We start from the raw sequence: 19,778 nt of genomic DNA, 5'->3' as shown, positions 1-19,778 counted from the left end.
TGGCCTGGTTTGGATGCTAGGGTTGGTGAGTCTTTCTTCCCAATGGGTTCACAGTATCTTGCACACGCAGCATTGGTGCTACTGCTGCAGCACCTTGAGGTATCTGCTGTAGACAGTCCACATCTCAGAGCCATGTAGGAGGGCAGGAAGCACCTCAGCTCTGTAAACCATGATCTTGGAGTCGGATCTGATGTTGTTGACTTCGAACACCCTTTTCTTCTGGTGGCCGAAGGCTGCAGTAACACAATGGAGGCGACGCTGGATCTCTTCATCAGTAACTGCTTTGGTTGACAGGACACTCCCAAGGTATTGGAAGTGGTCAATGTTCTCTAAGGCCTCCCCGTGGACCTTGATGATCGGCGTTTTACTGCACAATGCCGGGCCAGGTTGATGGAGGACCTTGGTCTTGTGGCTGTTCAGGGTGAGACCCTTGCTCTCATGCCTCCATAAAGATACTGACTATGATCTGAAGTACGTTGTCTAAGTTTGCACATACATGAGCATCATCCGTACACTGCAGCTCAATGACATTGGTCAAGGTGACTTTGGTTTTATCTTGAAGGCAGCTGGGCTTAAATAATTTCCCACAGGTTCTGTAAGTTAGCTCCACTCCAGCGGGGAGATTGTTGGCGGTGAGGCAAAGCATTTCAGTGAGGTAGATCGAGAACAATGTTGGGGTGATGTCACAGCCCTCATTGACACCAGTTCAAATGAGGAATGCATCACTGGTGGAGGTATTTGTCCATTACCATGACTTCCATGTTGTCATGAATCAGATCGAAGGACGGTGGCAAGCATCAAGGTACAACCAAAATGGAGAAGAAGGCTCCATAATCCTTCCTGGTTGACGGTGTCAAAGGCCTTTGGAATGTAAGAAGGCCCGACCACATATCAGGGGAGGTACTTCCCTCTGCATTTCTCCCAACAGCTGTCACACAATGAAAACCATGTCCATTGTGCTCCCCCATGGCCGGAAGCCACACTGCAATGCCAGGAGGAGTTCCTCAGCCACATGGAAGAGACAGTTGAGAAGGATTTTGACGATAACTTTTCCGACAGTTGACAGCAGGGAGATTCCCCTTTAGTTACCACTGTTCCCTTTTCTGAAAATGCTCACCACTATGGCACCTTGGAGCTCTCCTGGGATAGTATCCTCCTTCCAGATAAGGCAGACAAGGGCATGTAGCTGCAGCTGGAGTTCTTTGCCTCCACCATTCAATGCCTCAGCGGGGATACCATCTGCTCCAATAGCCTTGTTGTTTTTAAGCTGGTGGACAGCCTTCTCTATTTTGTGTGGGGCTGGGTTGTTGCTGAGCTCATGTTGTGTAGAGTGCTGCAGGATGCAGTCAAGGATACTCAGATCAATGACAGAACCCTAGCTGAGGATGACTCTGAAGTGCTACCCCTAGCACCCCTAGTTTGGTGGCTTCTTTATCTTTGATAAGAGCCACTCTGTCCTTGGCCAGCAGTGGTGTTGGGCCTTGGGGTGATCGGTCCATAAGTGGACTTGACACCACCGAAGAAAATTTGCACGTCATGGTTGTTGGCCCATCATTGGGCCTCCAGCTTTATCCACCCACCAGCTGTTCTTTGTGTTGCAGGTTTGTTGTTGGACATTGACCTTCAGTTGCCTTTAGACTTGCCTTTCTCTTCCGAGCGTGGTTGTTGTTTTCACTTACAAATGCCAAGCTCTCCCAATTTCTTAGTTCTCGGATCTGCTGTCCATTCACATCAAACTAGTCTTGGTATTTCCTAGTTAAGTGACCTTTTTTTTGCAGGCATTGATGGCGGCCTTAAGGATGGAACAAAGGCTTTCGGAACCCTGCAATCAGTGTCGTCGATGGTCTCTAGGTTTGTGGAGAGGAGTTGTTTGCATGAGACTACCTTTTCTGGGTCTTTGAGGGCCTCAGTGTTGAACTTTTTGTGACACTGCTTCTGTTATCTCCACTCCTGTCATGGCGTGGGTGATTCCAATGTCTTTCTGATTCCTCACTATGAGGATGACATAGTCAAGGAGGTGGCGGTGTTTGGAGGGCAGTTGCTACCGCTTTGTCTTGTATTTGCCCCTTTGGTGGAACAGTGTATTGGTGATGAGGATGCTGTGTTTGCAGTATTTAGTTGGGAAAAGGGTACCATTGGAGTTTTGCTTCCCAACGCTCTCTTTCCTGATGACAAAGGTCTGCACTTTTGCCAACTCTGGCATTGAGGTTGCCAAGAACGATTAGTTTGTCCACTGCAGGGATACAGAAAAGAGATTGGTCAAGGCTGGAGTAGAATTCGTCCTTGTCCTTAGCTGCTGCATGGAGCATCGGTGCATATGCACTGAATACGGTGACATTCTGAGACCGGGCAATGGTGGATCGGAGTGTCATGAGGCGTTCACTTATTCCATACGGTGAGTCTTTGAGTTGGTCCACCAAAGCAGACTCCATGTAGGTAATGCCCTTCTTCAGCCTTGCCCTTCCAGAAAAACGTGTAGCCTCCACTTCGCTCTCTGAGCTGTCCTTCCACTGCCCACTGGATTTTACTCAGCAGTGCAGCATTCCGGTCTGTCACTGGTGGTACTGCCCATAATGGCCCTGATGTTCTAGGTCCCAAACTTCATTGTGAGGGTGTGGAAGGTGCCTGTGAGAGAGTTTTTTTTAACATGGGCAAACAGTTGCACACTGGTTACCACATGGGCTTAGCAATGCAGGGCCTTGGCCCATTGATGAGGGGGATTCCAAGACGACTGGAAACCAGGCATTGCTGTTTGGCGTTAGGTTGCCTGCAGTGCAGTGCACACAAACAGTTGCGCACTGGACAGTGCCTCCTTCTGAGTGAGTGTGAGGCCCAAGGTAAGGAGAGTGGGAGGAAGAGGGAGGCTGAGGAGGACTGTACAGCTGCTGCCATTATGCTGGTCATTCTCGTCCTGAGATTGTGAAACACTGGGCTGGGGATTGAGGGAAGTTTATAAAAACACGAAACTGGAAGTGAGTGAGTACATTATAAAATTACTGGGCTGGGGGCATTTATAAAAATACTGAATTTGGTCGGGGGGATTATATAAACACTCCGGGTTTGTTTATAAACTCACTGGGCCGGGAGGGTGTTTTAAAATTACTGATCTAGGGGATGTTATAAAAATTACTGGAAGAGATGGAAGGGAGTTATAAGAAACACTAGTGTTTTCTTTAAGAAGCTGTAATTCTTCTGCCTAGCTTGACAATAGCTTAAAAGATGCAGTGAAGTGCACCTGATGTTGAGATAGGTCTTGCTGTTCTTCCCATCCACACCTTCCACAAATCTCATCATAGCCTGCATTGCACAGACTTCTAGAAAATTATGCCTCTTAAGTAAAATTGGACAGATTGCAATTTTATGATATTGTGTAAAACAACTGAAAGGGGTTCTGCATATGACGTTGCTGCTGTAGGCTTCTAACCCCATCTTGAAACTCTATTGCGAAAAATAAAATTAAAGAAAATAAATTGCTCAATTGTGCTAGGAATTGTTGCTTTAAATTCTGCAGAATCTTCATAAAGAATTCTATTTTAGCATAATGACGGAACTAGAATTTGCAAGTTGCACAATGGGCTTTCCAATTAGGAATTCCATTTCCAAGGAATTGTATAACATAAAATATTCAGTCCATTGAGCCTTTTCAGCCCATTGATCCCATGCCAGCTGTTTGAACGTTATGCAATTCATCCTACTCCCCCTGCTGATTTTCTGTAGTCCTGCAATTCCTTTTCAATTATATAGACAACCCCCTTTCACAATTTACCATTTTTTCAGATAATGTGTTTCAGATTGTAACAGCTTACTGCAAAAAATATATTTTTTTCACATCATCCCTCTCATATTTTGACAATTATCTTCAATTTCTTTCCTTCGTTACCAACTTTCCTTTCCACTGAAATCGTTTAAATTGTTTACTTTATGAAAGCCTTTCATAATTTAGAGCACCTTTTTTGCAGAACCCACCACCCCACAACGTTCTCGTCAATTCCAGTATCTCTAGTCCCTTCAATAAATGAAGTCCTTCATTCCTAAAACCATTATCGAGAAGCTACTCCGCATTTTTTTTAAGTAATAGAATAAGAGGCTCTAAGGCAAGCAAGACTATTTAGGGAACAGCGGAAGAGAGTTCGAACATCGTATCCAAGGATCTATAGACAAATGCATTGTACACATGAAACGGTGATAAGTACAGATTGAAAAATAGTTTGAACATTAGATTTGTCAAGCAATTCATATATATAAACTGTCACTTTGATAAAAACTTAATTTCATATCACACAAAGGAGAAAAATAATTTATTTCCATTAAATTTGAATTTTGTGCCAAGAATTGGGCAAAAATGGTGTAATACAAAATAAGGATAATATATTTGAGTGGAAATCCTCCTTAAAAGAAACAAACTCAAGAGTTTATCTAAATATTTCCATCTGTAGCCAATTAATCAACCCCTGAATTGTAATGAATAGGCCCAAGGCCCAGATGGTGTAATGCTTCAGGATTCATTTTGATGAGACTTACTTTCTCTAACACCATTTCTAACAGGCAAACCTCTTCTGTCTTTCTAGATTGAAAACATCAGGATGCACAGAGCCATTGCATTATGTCTCACCCATGTATAAGCTGTGCTTTTAAGGGACGTGCTTAAATACCATCAGTGTATCATGATATATGGTATAAAGCTTGCTGTCCCCATCTTGCTGAGCTCTGTCCTCTGGCAGCATGACATATTAAGGCAATTGTACTACAGTACATCTGAATTGCTTAGCTTGAGCACAGATACTCAAGCTCCTGAGATTGTGCTGTATGTACACAGATACCAGACGCTATAATAAAAGTTCATTGACCTCTTAATAATGCATGATCCATCTTTTACTCTCATGTTATGGGAGTTAATCACAGTGTGACGGTGTCAGATCACCAGTGTGCCTCTGTTCACAAGCACTCGAGAAGTTTGCATTTGTTGATGCACATTGTATTGGGAATGGAAGGAGTCTATGGCAGAAGTGGAGCTTAACAGAGCAGAGGTTCAGGAAATTCCACCCACTAACTCAGAAGCCTGCATGATACAGCCCTGATGGTCATAAACTAGGTGTACATTGATAGAACAGCAACCTTTTTACTGTATTGTGGAATGGGATAGGAGCGTACTATCAATAATCTTCTGCACTCTCAGAAAAACTGCATCGTTGGATTTGAACACACTTGTCACACTGTGATTGCAGGTCAGCAGGAAAGAAGATGAAACATTAGTCACCTCTTTGATACATTTATGGACAGTAAAATAACTTACATCACTGATGTTTTTTGTGCTAGAGCAGAAACGCAAGTAAAAAACTTGTTGTTACCTTGGGAACCATCAGCAATATCTAAAGATGATCCTGACCTGCGTGGGACTGACTTGACCAGCAATCCAAAACCCCAGGTTGATGTTCTGAGAACATGGGTTTAAATCCAACCATGGCAGAGAGTGCAATTTAAATTCAAATTTTAAAAATGTAATAAAGAGCTGGGCTAATGTCAACCATATAACCATCATTGATTAAAAAAACCATCTAGTTCACTAATTACCTTTAAGGAACGAAATCTGCCATTCTTACCAGGTCTGGTCCAATGTGAGTCCAGACCCACAGCAATGTAGCTTACTCTTAACTGCTCTTTAGGCAATTAGAGGTGTAATAGATGTTGGCTGTAGCCAGTGATGTCCACATGTCTACCGTAGCTTGCGCCTTTTGAAAGATCTATTCAGTGAGTGCTTTACAATTGAACTTCGTATTCATTTTCAATACTCCTTAAACACTACCATGAGCTAATGGATGTGAGGGGTGGTGTCGTGTTAAATCTTGACATTTTTGGACTGACCTAATTTCATTGCCAACCCTTCACTTCACTTATCATCTTCAGCTCATGGGTAATGTTAAATGGAGCCTCCAAATACAGTGAAATGACGGTCGGTGAAAACTCAGTGAAATAACTTTCCTTCCAGAATTTCAATAAGCCCGGCTGCAAAATTTTAAGGAAATAGATTAGCATTGCATGTGCAATTCCCCTTTAATATACAATAATGCTTTCAACAACTGCAATAACTGGCTAAATTACATTTAGCAGATTAAACTGGTCAGCATTACAAGTGTAAAATATGCTTTGCCCTGTGGCCATTTTCTTTTCCATTATCAGAAAATAGACGTCAAATGTGTGAAAATCCACATTCTTATCATTACAGGATACTTCTGTACATTTGCTGCTGGCGGAATCATCATTGACAAAGGCAATTTTTGGTCTATTACTTTTTATCTCAGGCAAATCTGCTAAAATTTCCACAAATCCTCTTTAAAGTATTTATATCATGCTTCTAGCAGCAATTCCTTGAATGTTTTACACACAATTCTACAGAGAATTTTAAATGGAATTTGTACGTCCTGTTCTATTTATATATGTCCTATTGAGAACTGATGTTATGATAGCACGATAAGATGACATTTAATCACTAAAATTAGTACCGTACTGGACTGCTGTCCTACATAACTAAAATATTTTAAACAAAATCCACTGAGAAGCTGGCACATCCAACTGCAATCTTTTTACCCTGAGGCCTTTTTAACTTCACAATTGACTGATACTCTATGCTGCTATGCGCTACTATTACTACTGACCTAAACGTAACAAATTTGGTGGACGAAGTTGTGTTAAAACAACCAGCCTTAACCCTAATATTATTTGAATGATAGTATTTGAACCATTTTACTGAAGAATTACATTCACAGTATGGTGACAAACATTCATAGGAGACTCCTTTCCCCAAACCATAAAATGAATTTTCTTAACTCTCATGATCAGGGTGACCAACTGTCCCATAGTCTATGGGATTGTCCCATTTTTTTACTTAATTTTACTTAATTTTTTTACTTCTGCCTGTGAGGTCAGCCCATGCTTGTCTGTCTTAGACAGGAGCCAAGCATGGGGCAAAGCATTGGAGCATGCCCTCAATGCTGGAATTCATTGCATTTTACATGGATGAGTATTCCCTTCCTTGGGCTTTGACAGTGCCTCTAATACCTTTGCATGATTGGACTGAGTTGCCTTACTCAGAGCCTGTGCATACTGCAGGGTTTCCTCTTCGACCCATATTAGTGCTACGTCGGTCTTGGTCATCGGGGGCTTGGTGGTCATGGATCTTCCCATGAAGAAAGGCTGAAGGACTTGGGTCTCTTCTCATTGGAGAGATGGAGGCTAAGAGGGGATCTAATAGAGACATACAAGATGATCAGAGGATTAGATAGGGTGGACAGTGAGAGTCTTTTTCCGAGGATAATGACTTCAGCTTGCACCGGGGGGCATAGCTACAAATTGAGGTGTGATAGATTTAAGACAGATGTCAGAGGCAGGTTCTTTACTCAGAGAGTGGTAAGGGCGTGGAATGCCCTGCCTGCCAATGTAGTTAACTCAGCCACATTAGGGGCATTTCAACAGTCCTTGGATAAGCATATGGATAATGATGGGATCATGTAGGGGGAGGGGCTTAGATTAGCTCACAGGTCGGCGCAACATCGAGGGCCGAAGGGCCTGTTCTGCGCTGTGTTGTTCTATGATCTATGTTCTAAGAGCAGGTAAGGGCCTATGATCCAGGGGAATTGCCAGGCATGCAAGCAAATCGTGACAGTGCCAAATTAAGTAGGCAGAGAACCGACAGTGGAAGCCCACGTAGATAGTGCCCGCTGGTAGACGTACTGGAGTCCATCCAGAAGTGGAGCCAAGGGGAGATTGGGTGAGCCAGAGTCTGAAATCCAGAACTACCTGCCCCATTCCCTAAGATGTAGGAAGAACCTCCCTCCACATGATGTGCGCAACTTTCCCCTCTGCTATGGTGTAGACACCACCCTTCACTCTTCCCCATATAACATGTGTAGCACAACCTCTTCCAGCTCATTTGGTCCTCCAGCCCATCACAATGCATCCTTTTTTTCCACAGCGATAAGGCCACCCAGCATATGACAAAAATAATGCCAGAAAGTTCTTACATTTTCCTGATGCGGTCGTACCTAATACAATTTTCACAGCAATAATTTCAGAGGAGGGTTAAAATGAAACATGAATGTCAATGCAATGACGTAATGGTGCCAAAGTGCACTATTTGTTATAAATTGCAGATGGCAAATGCTTTCACAAAAACTAGAGTAGTTGGGGTCTGAAAGAGGCATTGAACCAGAACAGAAAGGGCATCATATTAGCATTTAATTGTGTCTTTGATTTGTGTTTTGCCAGGAGAGTTTCCAATAAGCACTTTTCTTTAATAAAATGTTTTGTCACTTTATTCATCTCAGAATCATGCGTGCTACTACTGTTCATTTCTTCTGTTTCCAGCAATAGCAGCAGTTGTTGTGTCAGAAGGCTTAGCTTCCTCAATTGACTCAGAGACCCACACCCCTCAGAAGACAAGACAGGTACAGACTAAGCTCAGCAGATAAGTAGGTCTGGCAGCATCTGTGGAGGAGAAACCAGAGTTAAACGTTTCAGGTCCGGTGACCCTTCCTTTGAAGAAGGCTCACCAGACCCGAAACGTTTAACTCTGGTTTCTCCTCCACAGATGCTGCCAGAGCTGCTGAGCTTTTCCAGCAACTTTGTTTGTGTCCCTGATTTACAGAATCCGCAGTTATTTTGGTTTATGTTTTCAACAGGTAAGTATACAGGCCAATAGACAGTCTCTGAGGTCTGTGTGGAAGAGCAGTGCTTGGGGAAGCTGGCTTTCTCTAGGCAGCCAAATACAGCTGCTTTTGTTTGCCAGACCAGGAGGGTCATGCTTTCACAATAGTTTTACGCTAACAGCTACTTTTAACTTATAATTAGTTGATTTCTTTCACCCTGCAACAAGGGCCATGCTAGATTCAGAAAATGGCTGCATTAAGCAAGTCATCAATGCCCTGTTAACCAAGGCTGATCTTACCTGTTGAATCTGCCACCATAAGAAATCTCTGATTTGCGACAGTGGTCTGCTCACCCCCATGTCCAGGACATTAATGATTGTACACATATGACCATGAGAGCACAACCAAACCAGGTAACGACATTAATAAATAGAAAGGGCTGTCACTCCATCAATATATCAGCTAGTGGCTAATCACAGAACCAGGAAAATGTCATTCAATTTTTGTTATTGAACTTTCCCAGGCAACATTAGAACTGGAGTCAGAGTAGTCACACAATCCATCTAGCTTGTGCTGCCATTCAGTTACGTCATGGTCGATTGGTACATCAACCTTATACACTTTGTTTCATATCCCTTCATATCACATTAGGGAATGAATTTAATACTATGGGAGGCCACAACAAAACATGAGGCTTGAGCCAATTTACAAAAGGAGTGTATAAGTGTCAAATTAATTTCAACTTAAGTGTGAGTTGTTTAAATTTGACCAGTTCACCTTACACCTAGCTGGCCTCCCAGCTTCTATCCTTCATAAGTTTAAGAACATTCCAAAATCTGCTACTTGTGTTTTAACTCACCCCAAGATCCATTTAATCATCAACCCTATGCTTAAGCAATGTGTTAATTTTAAAATTCCATCATCATTTTCAAATCCCTCCCTGGTTTCACTGCCCCCAGTCTTTGTGGCCTCCCAGAACTTTGCTGAGATATCTGCGCTCTTATAATTGTGATCTCTTTCACATTCCTGATATTACTTGTTGCATCACTGGTGACCAGGTCTTCAGCTGCCATGGCGCTTGAATTCCCTTATAAATCATTCCATCTTTATTTCCTCCCAGAGAAAGTCCTTAAAATCTAACTCTTTGACGAACGTTTTGGTAATCTTCCAGAATATCTTATGTGTCCCCCCTGTAAATTCTTTTGCTTTATAACACACGTGTAAAGTTTTTTTTAGGATATATTATTATCTTGAAGCCACTAAAGAAATGCAAGTTGCTGTTGTTAGTAGAAGCAATATGCAGGTCATCTGCACCTTGGTAAATAAGTGTCTAATTTTATTAAAGGCACAAAAGTGTTCAGGGATACCCAGATTCATGAATCATTAAAAGTAGCTAAGCAGGTTAACAAAGCTATAAAAAGTACAAATGAAGCACTGGGATTTAGTTCTAGAGGAATAGAATTCAAAAACAAACAAGTTATTTGAAACTTATACAGAGCATTGCTGAGGCCACATTAAGTGTAGTGCACAGCTCTGTTCTCATGATTGCAACAAAACGTTCCAGGGTGCAAAATAGCTTTGTTTGTAGCACTCCTATCCACATAAGTTTCCACATGGAGGGAATTCAAGGTTGTGTGTGCCACTGGTTGCTAAGCTGCCAGCCTCTGGCTTGTTGTGGTGGCTCCCAGTTGGTTGGAACAGCTGACAGGCATAGAAAAAAAGCTTGGGTCACACTGCAACTTCATATTCAGGAGAATGGAACCCGATGCAGTTCCAGCACGCCTCACCATTGAGACATGGAGAGATACGTGCATGCAGGCAATAGCTGCCTGCAGCATTGGGATACTCACTTTTGAATGGAAAGCTTCATTCTGCATGCTTCTCTTTTCCCTGCTCAGTAAGATGTTGAGGTCCCCTCTCCTTACGTACAGGGCTTTTGTCTCCATCCAACTCAACAAATTGAAAAACTTTCCCGATGTCAGTTCCAGTCTGAAAGACGCTGAGGTGTAGAAATTAGTGATCACTGGCAACGTAGCCCTTGTACTGTTCTGTGGTTGCAGTCCTGGTTGGTGGAGGTGGCATAGTTCAGTGACCACCTCCTTGGCATCTCATAGCCACCTCAGACTCTGCTCCTGACTGAGGTGGAGGAAAGAGAAGTGCTCTCTCAGGATCTAGAGTATGGCCTTTTGCTGATAGCTCATTACTTTCCTTTGCATACAACTTGCCACCTCTGCTTCTACAGTTTTAGCAGAAGTTCTTCGATTAAAATTATTAGCCATACAACTGAGAGCAGATCTTCTGTTCAATGGCCTTTAAAGTCCACCCAGTCCATCCAGGTTCCACCACTCTTTTCTCACTCAAGAATTTGTGGGAGAAGACAGTGTACAGTTCTTCTATTAATTCTGCAGCAACAAAAGAAAATCAGTAAGATGGTTTGCAGTATCTTTAAATAACATGTTTGTTAGTTGTGAACAAAAACAAAGTTGCTGGAAAAGCTCAGCAGGTCTGGCAGCATCTGTGAAGGAGAAAACAGAGTTAATGTTTCGGGTCTGGTGACCCTTCCTCAGAACTGATGGTGGCTGGGAAAATGTCAGTTTATATGCAGAAAAGAGGGAGGTGGGTGGGTTAGGGAGTAAACGATAGGATAGAGCCCAAAGAGAGAGAAGCACAGTTGGACAGACAATGGAGTTGCTAACGATCAGGCTGGGAGGGTGAGTAGTTGCTGGTGGGGACTGTTAGTGACTAACATCAGCGGGTGTGTAGTGGCAGGCTATGTGGTAACAAGGCCTGGTGTGTTGGGTGAAAGAAGAAATTTCTTCTTGACTGTATCCTGCTTCTACAGACAATGGTCATCCTGAATCAGAATGGCATCCATGGAGTTATATTATACCACATCTTTAATCTGTGTGATCAGATTTGTACTCACAATCTGCCAGAAAGTCTGTGTTGATGTCTATACCATCTTTAACTTGATGATTAACTCGAATACTTTTATTCGCTCTCAGCAATTTAATTACTGGTCAAATCAATGTGTTAATGTCTTCAGTTCTGAAGAAGGGTCACTAGACCTGAAATATTAGCTGATTTCTCTCCACAGACTTGCTGAGATTTTCCAGTAATTTCTGTTTTTGTTAACTTCTTCAATTGGGCTTCTTGAGGATTGCTTCTTACTCAGCATGACCACTGTTACAGTACTGATGATCCTTTCTAGGAGGTGAAAGGAATGAAACATTATGACTTAAAATTGCATTTTCTCAGCGCTTGACATCAGAGATGAATCTGTTATCACTGATTGTTCACCAAACCATATTGCTGAGTTATACCAATTAAAGATTAATCAAGAGAGATATACTGCTTTGTGAGAAAATACTTTTGTGTCTAATAAACTTTTCTGTTCTTTTATTAAAAGTACAATGGCAGACTCTTGTGAGAATGTTCAGAAAGTGACCACCTCAGTACTTGTATTTTCTCACAAAGCTTTCTGGTTCTTGTAAACTGAACTCTCTTCACGTTGATAGAAATGGGCGACATTTCTGCCAGTCCTCTAAATTTGCAGGTTTTGCAAAGGGTTATGAAATCTTCATTGTGCTTGGAAATCCCATGTCATCACAGCATCAGCCAAACTCTGGTCCTGCACATGGTGAGCCTTAAGTGTTTCCTATTGTTTCCTGTCTAGCACTTCTTCTTAAAGTGCATCTGGAATGACCAGTCTTCCATCATACCCTAATAGCCATTAACAATTGCAAAACACACACTGCCTGCATTCAAAACATATGTTCACTGCCAACCTACTGGACCTTTGGGCTGGCCATTCTTCACACAACACTAACAAATGGTGACACATATTGGTCACTCTTCTGTATCTGCTGTATTACACAAATTTGACTGTGATTCATTGACAACTATCTCATATCAATAGCCTAATATAAATTTCTTACTGCAAGATTGCTAACGTTAATGGAGTCTGCCTTCTGTTTTGTTTCTACCATGCAGCCCTCAGGAGTCTTATGAAATCTACCATTTATCCATTTATGAACTATTCTACAGCTGTTCAGTAATAGGATATTCTTTGGCCAATTGCTCCATGTCTGGCTGTTCCTTGATCAGCACTTTTTTTTACTTTAACAAATTGGACTCCTCCCAACACTTCCAGAAAATTCAGGTTAAATCATACATTCCTGCTCAAGAGTGAGAATTCTTGATTATGAAGTATGCATAAGCTCTCTGTTACAATATCTGATACCACTTTTGTTGTAGAGTTGCTTATAACTAACCTTTAATCTTAAATATCATACTTCCTGAACCATGTATTTTCCTGCTAGTTTGTAGACAGTGTTTCTTTAGCTTTGGTAAATCTGTCAATGTAGGAAAACTCGCTGCATATCGATGCAAATTCGAGAGATGCCTATTAAGATAAATATCCTCTTGCCAAATAGTTAGGTCAGGATCATTCACTTCCTCTCTGAATTCCTGTGGCTTTTCTTCTTTTGTAACTTCATATTGTTGCTCAATCTCATGACTTTCTTTGTCTGGGTAGCTAATTGATTTCTTGCTGCTCTGTAACTGTGTCCTGCTTTGGCACATTTTTTAAAAGTGATCTTCTTTAAACAGAGGATACATTCCTTGTTTATAGATGAGCACTACTTGTGTATTGAAGAGTCCTTGCTTCAAAGTGCTGACAATAGCTTTCAGTGTCTGATATTCTGAGATAATTGTTGATCAAGGCCCACTCCAGAGATGTTTGCTCAAAAGCATCTTTACCATTTCTATACAGAAAGTGAAGGAACTGTATTTGAGCACAAGTGGAGCAAGTTATTAAAAAAAAGAGATCCCTTGACTTGCGGTGTGAAAGCAATGAGCATAACAACAAGGAAATTATACAAAATTTTTATAAACCACTTAATCTTCAAAGGAGGATTTTGCTAATTCTGGATACACTTTAAAGATCAATCAGTTTCCAGTATCCTTTCAGGCAGTGCTTGGCAGATCACAATAACTCATTAGGAAAACTACATTCAGCTCCTGCGTTTACGGTTCATTGTATACGATTATCTTTTGAGAACTGAACTGGGTTCTGAACCGGTAATATGAAGTATTGTTTTAATTTTGATTTGTGTCCCAAATTGTGTGTATTAAGAAGGAAAGATCATTGTTTTAGTTCCATTTTTGCTTGCTGTGACTGGCTCCATGTTGTCCGGAATAATGTTAATTAGTGTATTTTTAATGGGAGTTGTTAGCCTTGCAATAGCATTTAAGGTGAACAGTTCATTGCATTAGAAACAAAGATACAAAGAAACCTAGCAACAGTCATCCAGAATCACAAAGATAGAATCACCCAGCAGGTCAGGCAAGGTGTGCAAGTTTAGCTGGAGCAAAAAGGTGCTGTTAGTGTAGCAGTTTCTAGTCAGTACTAGGAAAAGGTGAGGACTGAATGGCTCAGAAGAAAGGAGAATATTGCTAGTAGTTGAGGAAATAAAAAGCTCATATATTTTCTCCTTTATTCATTCTCAGGATGAGGATGCTGCTGGCTAGGCAGCATTTATTACCTGTCCCTAATTGTCCAGAGTCAACTACATTGTGGGTCTGGAGTTACCTGTAGGCCAGACCTGGTAAGGATGGCAGCTTCCTTCCCTCAAAGGCATTAGTGAACCAGATGGCTTTTCCCTCCAACAATTGACAATGGATTCATGGTCATCATTAGACTCTTAATTCCAGATGTTTATTGAGCTCAAATTCCACCAGCTGCTGTGGTGGGATTTGAACCCAGGTCCCCAAAACATTACCTTGATCAGTGGATTAACAATCTAGCAATAATACCACTCGGCTATCACCTCCCCTTAGGTGTATTCTCTGGATGCATTTAGAAATCAGCAAGAAGGAAGGAAGTGCCAGAAAACAATTGCAAATGTATCAACTGAACAAGGAACTTTAAAGAGGAGACAGCGTCCATCTTCATTGATGCATGAATATTTGTAATATCATTGTCGAGGGTAAAGGGTTGAATCTTTATTGTCTGATATTTGAAATACTACTGTTTAAAATATTTATTTTATTGCATAATATACTTTCTTTCCTTTTGTGTCTAATAAACTTTTCTGTTCTTTTATTAAAAGTACAATGGCAGCCTCTTGTGAGAATGTTCAGAAACTGACCACCTCAGTAAAAAAAAGCAAAAATAAAATTCATTGTTCATCAAGCCAAAATTGAATCCAGGATCTCACTTTTCTAGTATTATCATCAGCTGAAAGGAAACAAAACAGAAACAACATACTTTTGTTGGAAATCCAGATATTAAAGTCTTAGGGTACAGAAGAGACTTATTCAAATGGGTGAGAGGACTTCAAGTTTTTGGAGAGGCTTGACAAAGTGTTGTCCTCCTCAGAGAACAGAAGGATAAGAGGATATTTGGTAAAGATGCAAAATGGCATGAACATTTTGAAGAAATAAGAAACTGCTTCATGACAGATGTTCAAATATAGTGCTGCTTAGCACAAAAAACAGATGTAGAAAAATGATTTAGTTAATACAGCACATTGGTATGATCCAGAATACATTGCCTGAGAGAGTGATGGAAGTAGATTCAATGATAACTGTAAAAACAGAATTGGACAACTATTTAAATGATTAAACACTTAAAAGGTTATTCGGAACAGGATTAATTGTATCACCCTAACAAAGAACTGGCACAGACATGATTCAGAGGAACCTGTACTTTGGAGGTCCTATTTTTAGGTGAAGCATTAAAGTGAGCATTTGTCCTCTTCAAGTCCCTTAACGATACAATGAAACAATTTTGAAGATGAGCACAGGAGGTTCCTCCTTATCCAAACCAATATTTTTCCCTCTACCATTATCACAAATAAAGCAGATTATTTGCTCTTTTTTGTCATTAGAAGGAGATTGCTATATGTTGGGAGGTGTATTCCTTGCTGCAATACTGAAGCAGCCCAAGTTCAAATGCAACCAGTTTTGAACAGTATCCAGGCTTGGACTGACAAGTGCCAAGTAACCTTTGCGCCATAAAACCCAGGCAAAGACCATCTCCAAAGAAATCCAACTAATAACCACCCTTTAACATTCAATGGCATTGCCATCAACAAAATCCCCTAGTGTCAATATCCTGGACGTTACCATTGACCAGAAACTCGGCTGGACTTGTCACATTAACACAGTCGCAACAACAGCAGGTCAGAGGCTGGGAATACTGTAATGAATACCGCACTTCCTGACTCCCTAAAGCATCTCCACCACTTAAAAGGCTTGAGTAAGGGATGTGACGAAACATTCCCCACTTGCCTGAATGAGTGCAGCTCCAGCAACACTGAAGAAGCTTGTCACCATCCAGCACAAAGCAGGATACTTAATTGATACCATATTCACAAGCAACTACCACCAATGCTCAGTTTCTACAATTGATGAGATGCACTTCAGAAATTTGCTAAAGATCTTCAGACAGCACCTTCTAAAACCAAAACCTCTAGAAGACAAGGGCAGCAGATACATGGAAACAACACTTGGAAATTTATTGCCATTCCTTCACTGTCACTGGAAAATTCTGAAATTCCTTCGCTGAAGTCATGTGGGCCCTATGGCCCATGAGAGAATTAAAAAAACACACTGAGGATATCTCAAGGATGTTCAAAGGTGCTATATAAATGCACATTGATGTATACAGTTTATCATTTTAAACACTTCAATTAGACCACTCATCAACTCTTATGCTCAGGGGAATTTAAGTCAAGCTCAATGTAACTTCATAATTTATAATTTAAATGTAAGTTAATATGAACATAACTTATCCTCATAATTTAACATTTTAAATCATCCTTCTTTTCTAATGAATGCACATTTTAGACATTATATCCTTCCTTAGATGCTGTGCCCAGAACTCTATGCTGAACTTGAGATGAGACGTGAACAGTTTGTGTACCTGAAGCATAAATTTCTGCCATTGTAACCAAATCCACCTGAGACAAAGGCTAACATTTCTTCTGCCTTTTTGATTAGCTAACTACTTTGAAGGGTGGTGATGGCTCAACAATATTATAACAGGGCTGTTTATCCAGCAAACTAGGTAATTTTTTTGGGGGGGGGAACCTGGGTTCAAATCCCACTAAGGTGGAACTTGGATACAATTTTAAAAATCTGGAATTAAGATTGAATGATGACCATGAAACCAGTGTTGATTGCTGGCAAAACCCATCTGGCTCTATACTGTCCCTGAGAGAAAGAAACTGCCATCCTTACCTGGTCTGGCCTACATGTAACTCCAGACCCGCAGCAATGTAGTTAACTCTTAACTGCCCTCTGGGCAATTAGGGATGGGCAATAAATGCTGCCTGAGCCAGTGACACCCTCATTCTGTGAATAAATAGAAAAAAGTTATTTTTAATAACCATCCATCAGTTGTTAGTGTTGTTAGAATTTAGGTACAAAGATACCCAAATTGCTTTATTTCTCCACAGTCAGACCTTCCAACCACTTAGAAAACTGTTTTGTGTTCAAAGTGGATGGTGTCACACTTTCCCACATAGAACTTCATATCCAACAGTTTTAGCTATTTTTAATTTTCTTTGTCTTCCTGCTCCCACTTCTGCAATTTACTGTGGAGTTACTGGAGAGAGTGCTGCCAAGCTTAGCATTTTATCCAAGTTTGGGGGTGTATAACTCCCTATTCTATCATTCCAGTCGTTAATAAATAGGTAAAAAATTGAGCCCAGCATGTCTGGTAATTATTGATCCTTATAGTTATCCTTACTCATTATCTCTTATCTACCAATGACGTTCCAATTTAGTTTATAACCTTTACTTTGTTTCCATCTGCTTTCATTTATTGCTAATTATCACTTTGTTTATTGTCTCCTGAGCCATATAGATGTGATCATAGCCTTTGGAGCCACCAGGATCATTATTAAACACACCAAAGAGATGCTGAAGGAGAGGTTCACACTAGGACTGGGAGCTCCCAATAATATGACTCATGAAGAAGTTGAAGAAATGGACTTGGGTTGTGAAACTTCGCTACCTTATCGATAGAGGGGCCTGGATTTGAAATGGGCACAGGAATTGGACAAGCAAGATACAGTTAATTCTTGATGAGTTAGATCTCAGGGGAATCACCTTGCAGTCCAGGTTAAGCAGAGCTTTGTGATGGCTGAGGGTGTCTAATGTGTTATAAGGTGGTGTCCCTATGGAACATGAAGTGCCTACAAATGAAGTTTATGGCATACTATAATATTTGGACTCTTTGCGTCACTGTGACAATTATTTCTACATCTCATATTTGTGTGCCAAATAAAAATACAATGCTATAAAACACAGCAAGAAAGGGAAATAAAAATAACAATTGACCATTTAAAATAGAATGGGATTTAGGACTAGGATAAATTAATAATCCTTTTCTGCAATGTTTGCAACTTTTGGACGTGTGTGATTTTTGTCTGCTATGTTGTTAATACAGCCAAATGTATTTTTGGCATTTTCACGCTACAATGTGAAATCCAGGATCGTCTCTATAGCCTTCACAACATCACTCAGGCGCAGGTAGGCATTCATTGGACACCTCAGGATCATCAGCCTCTTTGGTTGAAGAATGCATGTATAGTGGCATTGTCTGTTAATTCTGTCGTGCATTGTATGGGATTGTTCACTTCCAAATAAGTTTCTATTGTTGTATCTTTGCGGATCTCCTTACTGGTCTCCTGCAGCAAGTGAAAAGTAAGAGGTAGGTTGGCACCACTCTACTCATCCTTGTCCAAGTATAACCTGTTTGAACCCAGCCTGGTTGAAGCACTTTATGATTATGGTTTCCTTTGTTACCATCCATTGCCTTCTTTCACATCAACTTGCTTCACTTTCCGCTATTACACATATTTCCCCACTCACTCCCTCCCTCCCTCACAATCCAAACATCAAAGAGTGCTCTGGCAACAGATGGCAAAACAGTCCAGTTCAATCTGTGTTAAAAATGTCTCTGAGTATACTAATTCAAGACATGGGCAAAACTAGTTTGGAGCCAGTCATTTGTAATTGCTTTTATAATGGTAGTACCCTCATCATTCACCAGGCAGGAAATGGTATTGTCTCCTGTATTGAATTGGTCCAGCCAGCCATTTTTTGTGGTAAACTCCATGTGCCCTAGCTCCTTCACCATGGTGGCACCTCTTTCCTAGGCTAGGGATGAGAACATTCTCTGCTTGCGCTGCCTTGATCCGTATTAGCATAGCTTCTTTGTTGTTTCAGTATACAGTGGATCTCATTCTGTTCCTAGCTGGAGAGAATGTCATTTATTTGAGAACAGGAATCAAAACTAATGACAGAAATCAACAAATCTACTTTCCACTTCATACTATGGTTTCCAACTTGGTCTATCGGCTTAACTTTCTCCCTAATTGACAACTTGTTTACATTTCTCATGGGTTTCACCAGGCTTGCACTTTGTGCACATCACTTCAGAAAGAAACGAGCATAACTAGAGTCCAACATCTCTGCTCTGATTGGTCACATGACTACTGAAAGAAGAAACTGGTTTGTTAGTGCTGTGAAAGTGCCTTATTTGTAAAGTATCTTGGTACTGCTTTTCTTGCCAGTGTTGAACAAAAATTCAGCTCACCTGAGTCATCCGCTGTGGAATTTCTGCTCATCAAGGACATTGTTCCAAAGCTTTTGCTGTTGTGCTGGCAGAAATGATTGATAACTTTGGCACAAGTGGAATTTCATGTCATCCAAGTTAAGAAAGCAGCAAAATATGGTAGGTCACATTAACGCCTTAGCAAGTGGAATCAGCTCATTTTTCAGTAATTCCCAATAACCTACTCATCTCCCTTGATGCAAAATTACCCCAAGCCCTTCTGCTTAACCGTCATTGTTATAATCTTCACCGAACTTATTCCTGTATGCAAGCATACTTAAATTATTCAAACAATTTCTAAATGTGTATGACACACTCAAAGCCAATGAAAGCATACTGTAGATAAAATTGCCAAATGTAAAAGTAGTGATTAATTTATTACTGCGCCCAGCCCTGAATTCATTTCTGACTAAAATGCTCGAACCGCACTTGCTAAAACAAGCATTCTTAATTCTCCTACCCTTGCAGAATCTTTATTGTTGTCATCAATTTCTTGAAACACCAAT

The 19,778-nt window shown here is 40.8% G+C and overlaps 1 long non-coding RNA gene across 1 annotated transcript in view; it reads left to right on the top strand.

The window, feature by feature from the left end:
* Positions 1 to 18,277, top strand: part of LOC125458308 (uncharacterized) — a 41,883-nt gene extending 23,606 nt beyond the window's left edge. The window contains exon 4 of the long non-coding RNA XR_007248807.2: positions 17,510 to 18,277. This is a non-coding gene — a long non-coding RNA (uncharacterized LOC125458308). The remainder of the gene's footprint in view (positions 1 to 17,509) is intronic.
* Positions 18,278 to 19,778: the final 1,501 nt, after the last annotated feature.

Source organism: Stegostoma tigrinum, chromosome 13 (genome assembly GCF_030684315.1).
Source record: "Stegostoma tigrinum isolate sSteTig4 chromosome 13, sSteTig4.hap1, whole genome shotgun sequence".
Classification (NCBI taxonomy): Eukaryota; Metazoa; Chordata; class Chondrichthyes; order Orectolobiformes; family Stegostomatidae; genus Stegostoma; species Stegostoma tigrinum.
The sequence above is the reverse complement of the archived record's forward strand: the minus strand, read 5'-3'. Positions and strand labels throughout refer to the sequence as shown.